This window comes from Oncorhynchus mykiss, chromosome 30 (genome assembly GCF_057628025.1).
Source record: "Oncorhynchus mykiss isolate SJ-2025 chromosome 30, ASM5762802v1, whole genome shotgun sequence".
Classification (NCBI taxonomy): domain Eukaryota; kingdom Metazoa; phylum Chordata; class Actinopteri; order Salmoniformes; family Salmonidae; genus Oncorhynchus; species Oncorhynchus mykiss.
The window spans coordinates 40937510-40947803 of NC_143051.1; positions in this window are offsets into that span (position 1 = coordinate 40937510).

Consider the following 10294-nt stretch of genomic DNA (forward strand, 5'->3'; position numbering starts at 1 on the left):
CCCATTTCACAACCTTAGTATCTCATATTTCCATCCTTCTGCATACCCAATTTAAAACGGAATTGAAAAGACCCTATCCAAAATAAATCCCACAATATCAACACCACTATCGCATATTTCATAACCTGTAAATTGTGTGCGTGTGCTGGTGACGGTGTGTGGTAAACCATATGGCAAAAACATTCTTAATTTAGCATGTACTACCCTTAGACACAATTGGTCTCTCTCTCCCATACCCATGTACAATTATCCTGGTATCGTTAATAGACCAATGTCCAATCAACATATGTAATAGCTGTTTCACCTTAGTGTTCCGATTAACCTTTCTAAATGTAATACTTTTTCCTGTCGCAAATGTAGTCAATTTCTCAGTTTAAGAAATCAGTGATATTTGATCCTAGGCATCTAATAAAAAGTTGCTTGAGACATGGTCTCTGTATTGGACTTCCATCAGTCCTGAAAGCAATAATTATATTCAAGATACATCAGATAATACAGTATTCCATTAAGTGGAATCGACCCCATCTAAAATATACAATCCCAGAGTCCCTTTCCAGTAATCCTATCAGTTTAACCTGTTGCATTAGTTTAGTAAAATACAGAACGGTTGTTTAACAAATGTAGGACCTTCAAAAAGTTGGTGCTGCCTTATCAGCTTGATAGCCAATACTTAATTCATTCTACTTTTATTACTGGACACTGTTCCACGTAATGGAAACAGATTATAATTTCTAGAATACATTAACTCCCTGCTCAAATTCACTGGTGTTACCTATCTATAAAACCAAGCAACAGTAATGTTTCTCATACCTCTACTTCAAATATTCCAATACCTGCTTGATTTCAACCGCAGCTAATCTTTTTTACAATCTCAAGGCTCAATCCCTCTACTCATCATATGACCTCGTATTGAAACCTCAGCTTTTCAAATTATATAAAAAAAGACACTAATAAAAAAGCACTAATAACATATTACCATTCACATACTGTTAACACTCATTACTTTTACATCAATCCTCTTTATCAATATGACTATATTTGTATCACAAACCACTGCTTCACACTCATTAAACATGTATTCTTTTAAGATTAACCTGTAATGCGCCAAATGTAGAAAATATACAGTGGGGCAAAAAAGTATTTAGTCAGCCACCAATTGTGCAAGTTCTCCCACTTAAAAAGATGAGAGGCCTGTAATTTTCATCATAGGTATACTTCAACTATGACAGACAAAATTAGAAAAAAAATCCAGAAAATCACATTGTAGGATTTTTAATAAATTTATTTGCAAATTATGGTGGATAATAAGTATTTGGACACCTACAAACAAGCAAGATTTCTGATTTCTGGCTCTCACAGACCTGTAACTTCTTCTTTAAGAGGCTCCTCTGTCCTGTTACATGGCCCCATTCATTCAATCCGGCTTTGAGCATTAATAAATTCATCAGTTATTCTGCAATATGGTACATCCAAACTAGTGCTTTCAAATCCGAACAAAATAGCCTGAACGACTTTACCAAGTACTCAATTTTAAACTATCCATTCTCAAAATAGTTGATTAGTGCAATAACGGTGATAGAACATTAACTTCAATACGCTAGTATATTGAGCTTTTGATTCTGGTTTTATGTGATTGTGCCAATTCACAATTGCCTCCCTGAATTCTTTATTTGATTTGAATTCTCTGTTAGCAGGGGAATGTTGCCCAATATTATCCAGTTTGCTCAATTCTTTCCATATTCGAGCTGAATTGGTATATATTTTTTGCGCTTCTTTCAGCGACTCCATGGTTTTATTAAAATAACTATTTTCCAAGCCTCCCTATTTTCCTGTGATATTCGTATTTATTCTTGGTCTCCTAGTTTTGTTTTATTGTGCAATTCACTTTATTTAACCACTCTCTTTCTCTTGTTCTTAGATTTCTCCCTACAGGTCCAGGGCTAAACATCTTTAATGGTCTGTTTAAGCCCTGAATGACTTGACCACACCCTAATTCCCTCCTATTTATATCCACATCATTTTTCTTTCTCTGATTATTGTACTCGGTCTATTGATTATTGCCCCTGTCTCTAAGTTTTTATAATTGTTCTCTTTTTGAGTATATTCTTACTTCAAATGTTTCAATTTCTATATACTCTTCTATCTTGCAACACAGTATGCAATTTTTAATGGCCATCGCTGATGTCGTCTTGACATTTATTACTACCTTACTATAATGTTCATATACATATATTTTTTTATCCGGACTGTTCAAACTACTAGTATTTATATTACTTCAACAGTCTCTCTCATACCATTTACATTCACCTCCCCTAGTGCAGATCCAGATGCGTCCTCCCTACCAGGTTACACTATATTAAGCAACGGTTCGGGAGAGGTGCTCAATCCCTTCCCCACCAACAGCAGAGAACTTTCACACTCACTTTTATACACCTCTTACACTTTCCTACGTGACCTGATTTACGGGTTTTACTTGTAACAATACATTTACTCTAGGGCGATAACCACAGATTTATTTACCTGTCTGAGCAGTCCTCTATCAAACAATTTCCAAGGCGGTAACCACAGATATATATACCTGTCTGTGCAGTCCCTTATCAATGAAATTACAAATCATGTTATTCAACCATGCAGATAGACAGTTGCCACTTTGAACTAGATTGAACAGAACAGTCAATAGGGCAGACACATGCCGTGGCATCCCTTAAAGGAAAAGACAAACAGGAACTTAGAAATGTAAATGAGAGCAGCAAACAGCTCAAGGATATTCAGGAAAACATAGCTAAAATGCTTTCAATGCTCATCAAAACAAAGAAACTGTTACAATCTGTTGTTAAAAAAGTTGATTTGTTTGAAAAGAAAGTAGAATCTATTGAGTCATATACAGTATGCATATACAGGGCTGGTGTGTGGATGAACAAGACAACAAAATTGGCCTTCTGGAAACAAAAGTGCAAACTTCAGAAGATGAACTGGATCAGTTAGAAAACATGAACATACTGTCTTTACCGTAGGATGAGGGAAAAGGGGACCTTTCCAGCTATGTGATCAAGCTGATATCGGAGGATCTGGAGAAATGCCATTGGATTGGCGTGAAACAGAATAACGCTAAATACACTTGCATGGTAATCTTTAAGATGTGGAACTTTCAGACCAAAGTCAACATTCTGAGGGCACAGGGGGGGAAAGGAGATTAAGGTCCAAGACCAGTCCATTCAAATTTGTCTAGAACCTATCTGCTAGACTGAGGAAAAAACTCCAGCAATTAATTCCGATCAGACACTCACTAGAGGAAAAAGGGATCAAGTCTCAACTCCGATTCCCAGCAGTCCTATGGGTATGGGGGAACACAGAGAATGGAGTTCACAAGCACATTGATTTCATTGTATATCCCACCAGGGGCAAACCTGGTGTTTTTAGATAGCTTGAATTCTATATTAGTTCAAATCAAGGCAGGAACTATTATTTTACCTAAAAATCACATGTTTGATAAGATTAACAGATGTAGTAATAAAAAATTATATTCAGAGAGCCTCCAAAGACGCTGAAAAATGTCATCTCTATTCCCAACTACAAAATACTAGTCATTTTTTTTCTCAAAGTAAGAAAAGCTATGGAAGAATTGACAAAAAAACAATTATTAACTGGATTCAAAAATGTTTGATATAGAGATATCGGATCATTCTCTGGCATCATGCTTAATTACACCAAGAGAAAATAAAATTAGCAACAGAATTTGAGGAACGAACAGAGTGCATCTTCTGGACCCAAATTTTCTTAAATATGTCAACAAAATGTTTTTATTCTTTACCTTCACAAATGTAGACATAGATGACAGAGAAAAGCCGACCCCCGATATAATTTGGGGTGTCTTTAAGGCGAATTTTAGGGGAATGATAATCTCATCCTCTGATAAAGTTGAATATGATTTAGAAATTAAAAATAAAGAACATTTTAAATAACTCACTATCTTTACAAGGCAAAGATGAACATACAATGTCTGAACTACTGCTGAAGAGAGCCAGGTTAAACTCAAATAAAGCATACTACTTAATGACAAATAAACCTGGTAAATATCTCACAGCTCTCACAAAATAAATACATGCTAAACCAGTTATCATTTTAAAAGAGGTAATTAGAAACAACAATGCGATTAATGACAATTTTAAATGTTTCTATGAACACTTACATTATATAAATCAGAATTAAACAGTGGATGGACCTTCTTAGTCTCAACAACTCTGAAACAACTTTCAGGAGACAAAAGACATTATAAAAACAGAAATCACTCAAGAAGAAATGTTAGATACTGTTAAAACATTCACACGGGGAATTCTATTCAACATTTTGGGACAAAGTAGCCACCCTATTTACACAAATGGAAACACACATGTCACTTCATTCAGTACTTCCTAGTTCCATGTATCAAACAGTTATTTCATTTATATTAAATCCAGGAAAATCTGGAGAGTCCCCTGCTTATTATAGACCCATAAATGTAATAAATTGTGACAAAATAATAACAAAGCTTTTAAGCAATAGAATGGCAAAAGTATTACCAGACTTGATACATATCAAACAGGGTTTATTAAAAATAAACACTTACAAACAATAAGACACTTACAAAAAATGTCAGTTTAATACAATACAAAAAAAAGAACAAATATTTATCAATGATGTCTGTTGATGCTGAAAAGGCTTTCGATCGTCTTGAATGGCTTTTTCCATTTAAAACTTTGGAAGCTTTCAAATTTCCAGCTAAAATAATACAATATAACAAAAAAACTAATATAGACAAATAATAAATTATCTGATGAAATTGCTTTATAGAAGGGCACAAGACAGGGATGTCTTAAGCAGGGATGGGATGTCTTAGCATTAAACATTTATGGAAATGTAGCTAATTCAGATGACAGGGATGTCTTAGAAGATTCTCTACTCCAACAGTTAATCCACACATAAAACGGTCAACAGAATTGTTTCTAGTTATCTCTCCTCCTTCCAGGCTTTTTCATCTTTGAATTTACATGGTGATTATCATCTAAACTTTCATAGTATTACTACGCCTATCGGCAAAACAGTTTGTCTTTCAATTACCCACATGGGTATAACCAATGAGGGGATGGCACGTGGGTACCTGCTTCAATAAACCAATGAGGAGATGGGTGAGGCAGGACTTGCTACGCGATCTGCGTCAGAAATAGAAAGGACTTCTATTTTAGCCCTTGGCAACGCAGGTGCTCCTTGACGTGCGCGAGCAGTGTAGGTGCAATAATTGAATAACAAAGATTCCTAAATGTATTATGCAACGCTCGCACACACGATGCGAGTGGTGTGGTCAGCCTGTTAGGCATGCTGCAAGGAGACAGGAGGACTGCAGATGTGGCCAGGGCAATACATTGCAATGTCCGTACTGTGAGACGCCTAAGATAGCGCTACAGGCAGACCATGTGTATCAACACCTGCACAGGATCGGTACATCCAATCATCACACCTGCGGGACAGGTACAGGATGGCAACAACTGCCCGAGTTACACCAGGAACGCACAATCGCTCAATCAGTGCTCAGACTGTCCGCAATAGGCTGAGAGAGGCTGGACTGAGGGCTTGTATGCCTGTCCTCACCAGATATCAACAGCAACAATGTCACCTATGGGCACAATACCACCTATGCTGGATCAGACAGGACTGGCAAAAAGTGCTCTTCACTAACGAGTCACGGTTTTCTCTCACCAGGGGCGATGGGCAGATGTTGAAGGAATGAGCATTACACTGAGGACTGTACTTTGGAGCGGGATTGATTTGGAGGTGGAGGGTCCGTCATGGTTTGGGGTGGTGTGTCACAGCATCATCGGACTGAACTTGTTGTCATTGCAGGTAACCTCAACGCTGTGCGTTACAGGGAAGACATCCTCCTCCCTCATGTGGTACCATTCCTGCAGGCTCATCCTGACATGACCCTCCAGCATGACAATGCAACCAGCCATACTGCTCGTTCTGTGCGCGATTTCCTGCAAGACAGGAATGTCAGTGTTCTGCCATGGCCAGCGAAGAGCCTGGCTCTCAATCTCATTGAGCACGTCTGGGACCTGTTGGATCGGAGGGTGAGGGCTAGGGCCACCCCCCCAGAAACTTGCAGGTGCCTTGGTGGAAGAGTGAGGTAACATCTCACAGCAAGAACTGGCAAATCTGGTGCAGTCCATCAGGATGAGATGCACTGCAGTACTTAATGCAGCTGGTGGCCACACCAGATACTGACTGTTACTTTTGATTTCCCCCCTCCCCCCCTTTGTTCAGGGACACATTATTACATTTAGTCACATGTCTGTGGAACTTGTTCAGTTTATGTATCAGTAATTGAATCTTGTTATGTTCATACAAATATTTACACATATTTACACATGTTAAGATGAAAATGAGATTGCCATGTCTCATTTCGTTAATTGAAAATTATACTTTTTTCAAAGTATCTGTCTTTTTCAAACAAGCATTGCGGAGCTGGCTACAATTTCAATGTCATCCCCCTGAAAAGATAGAACAAATATTACAACAAATATTATGGCTGAACTCAAATGTGCTGGTTGATAAAATACCTGTATTTATAGGAAAGATGTTTGAAAATTGTATTTTGTTCTTAAATGATATTGTAAATTGTAATGGTAGAGTTATGTCCTTCATGGAGTTATCAGAATTGTATGGGAAGGTCTGCTCAATCCAAGAGTACAACCAATTCATTACAGCATTACCCCAAAAATGGAGGAGGCGGGTGGCAGTGGGAGGAGGTAGGGAACTGGTCTGTCTGCCCAATATAAAGAATCAAAACTGTCGGATGAATAAAAAAAAGAACATAAATAGGAAAGTATACCAGTTTCATTTGAGGACCAGGATGTTGACAACTGTGAGATTTTTGATGTATCGATTCCATGTATGAGTTGATATATAAAACAACGCAAGATTCAAGACTTCGTGCTTTTCAGCTAAAATTATTATATAGAATTCTTGCCACCAACAAAACGTTGAATATTTGGGGCATAAAATCATCGAAGCTCTGCAGATTTTGTTGTGAGGATACAGAATCAATATACCATTTATTTTGGTATTGCCCTCAGGTAGCCTGTTTTTGGTCTCAGGTTCAGGAATGGCTGAAAATGCATAGCATTGATCTAAAATTGACCCTAGAAATAGTACTCTTAGGAGATTTGGAGAGACCAGTCAGTCAATTACTAATATGCTAATATTCTTAGTAAAAGTATTTATCTTCAACACGCAATCTGTAGATTCTATTTGATTAGATAGATTGCAATTGTACGTTAAACATCATAGCATAGTTGAAAGATATGTGTTGCGTAGAAACACAAAGTGGGTGGCCAGCAGAGATAGATGGGATGGGCTGAGGGAAGCTGAGGGTTGGTATGTGGAATTGGAGACAAGTGGGAGTGGAGTTGCTGTGTGAGAGAGAGAATGATGGTCAAAAGATAAAGGAGAAAAAAAAGTCAAAATAAAACATAGAAAAAGTACATTTTAATGACACTAAGTGGCATTTTTTTTACAAAGAATGCCGGTTTGCCTGAGGCTGATGCCGTGCAGGTGTTTGTACACATGCATATACACACACTCTCATTAAAATAAACACATACAAGAACACGCACATACATGTAATAGTGCCAGACATGCACACAAACATATAAAGTAGGCATTGCTGTTATGATTTCAGTTGTCCTTGGTGTCCTTTGTTTTAAATGTATTAGTTTGTTAAAAAAAGTGCATTGTTGTTTGCTATTTTCTTCTGTCTTTTCCTTTTTTCTCTTTAGTTGGTTGTTGGTGCATTGGGGGGTTCTTGGGGGTGGGGAATGGAATGAATTGGATTTTAACATTTTATTTTCTTCTGGGCTGTCGGAGGGGCAAAAAGACAGCTATTGGGTTTCACAAGACGGTGATCGTGAAAAAGGAAACTATGACATTTTATGTCACTATCATGCACACGCACCCTCACACATAAGGATGGCTCTGTTGCGGAAAGACTGATACATGTTTGATAGTGTCTTGATGTTGTATTGTTTGTCCTTCATGTTCTAATACCTTAATGTTACCTCTTCTTCGTGTCTTTTGTAATAAATAATTATAAAAAATCTAATTAAAAAAAGACCCAGTGTTTCCTCTGCTGCAGAGGATAAGTTCATGAGAGTTAACTGCATCTCATAAATTGCATCCCAAATAAATGCTTTACAGATTTCAATTAAGACACAACTGTTCAGAGGATACTGCGTGAATCAGGCCTTCATGGTAGAATTTCTGCAAAGAAACCACCACTAAAGGACACCAATAAGAAGAACAGACTTGCTTGGGTCAAGAAACACGAGCAATGGACATTAGACTGGTGGAAATCTGTCCTTTGGTCTGATGAGTCCAAATTTGAGATTTTTGGTTCCAACCGCCATGTCTTTGTGAGACGCCGAGTAGGTGAATGGATGATCTCCGCATGTGTGGTTCCCACCGTAGAGTTTTTGTGACAAAACCATCGTGTTGAAAATGCAATCAAAACCCATTTAACTTGTTCTTAAAATGTGTACTACGTCATCAGGCACAGCCTTTTATCTGCAACAAGTCTGTTTGATGGAAACACTTTTGGTGGGAAAATGTGCATATTGTTAAAAAAAAAAAGTATTTGAATTAAAAACTTTATTTTTGTTAATTTATTCACATTATTTCATCCTTCCACAAGATATGGTCCCGACATAAATCTAAGGTTTGCTACCCAAGCCGGCTGGTCGTTCATTCTGTCCGTTCGTTTGCCAGCGACGCGACCCAGTCATTCATTTTTATTGTTCTGTATTTATGGACGCGACCCAGTCATTCGTTCTAAATGTTCCATTGCCATACTGTCTGGCAACATTCTTATCACTTGCTTGCTAACTAGCCAACTACGGCTAACTTACAGTCACGTCAAACATTAAACAGAATAACAGGAGCTACATTTGCATTTGTTTAAGCTGTTTTCTAGTGACAATTATTTGGAGACATGCATAACAATGAGCTAATGAGGAGCGATTTCGCCTGTCATTAAAAAATCTGCACTGAATCTGTAAAGACTGCAAACTTGGTGCACTTTGTTTTGTTTGACCTTTTTTCAATTTTCATTTCTTTGCATATATCCATAAAAATGATGCCAGCTGATTCATGATTTCGACTGGCTGAGAAACGCTGCCTGCCTTTTACGTCCCCTACACATTCATTACTATGGGACAGCTCGAAATGTAATTTGACTATTGGAACAACGTTGCAATTTTCGGAAAGACAGACAGCAAAGTTTAAATAAATCTCGGCTGTTGAAATCTCCAATTCGCATACCGCTCCAACAGATCAACAGATGACGCAATCTCAATCGCACTCCACACTGCCCTTTCCCACCTGGACAAAAGGAACACCTATGTGAGAATGCTGTTCATTGACTACAGCTCAGCATTCAACACCATAGTGCCCACAAAGCTTATCACTAAGCTAAGGACCCTGGAACCAAACACCTTCCTCTGCAACTGGATCTTTGACTTCCTGACAGACCGCCCCCAGGTGTTAAGGGTAGGCAACAACACATCTGACAAGCTGATCCTCAACACTGGGGCCCCTCATGGGTGCTTAGTCCCCTCCTGTACTCCCTGTTCAACCACAACTGTGTGGCCAAGCAAAACTCCAACACCATCATTAAGTTTTCTGATGACACAACAGTGTCTGCTGACAGTGCCTGATCACCGACAATGATGAGAGCCTATAGGGAGGTCAGAGACCTGGCAGTGTGGTGCCAGACAACAACCTCTCCCTCAACGTGAGCAAGACAAAGGAGATGATCGTGGACTACAGGAAAAGTGGAGACGGTCGAGAGTTTCAAGTTCCTTGGTGTCCACATCACCAACAAACGATCATGGTCCAAACACACCAAGACAGTTGTGAAGAGGGCACGACAACACCTTTTCCCCCTCAGGAGACTGAAAAGATTTGGCATGGGTCCCCAGATCCTCAAAAGTTCTACAGCTGCACCATTGAGGGTGTCCTGACCAGTTGCATCACCGCCTGGCATGGCAACTGCTCGGCATCTGACCGTAAGGCGCTGCAGAGTGTAGTGCGTACGGCCCAGTACATCACTGGGGCCAAGCTACCTGGCATCCGGGACCTATATACTAGGCGTCAGAGGAAGGCCAAGAAATTGTCAAAGACTCCAGTCACCCAAGTCATAGACTGTTCTCTCTTCTCCTGCACAGCAAGCGCTACCAGAGCACCAAGTCTAGGACTAAAAGGCTCC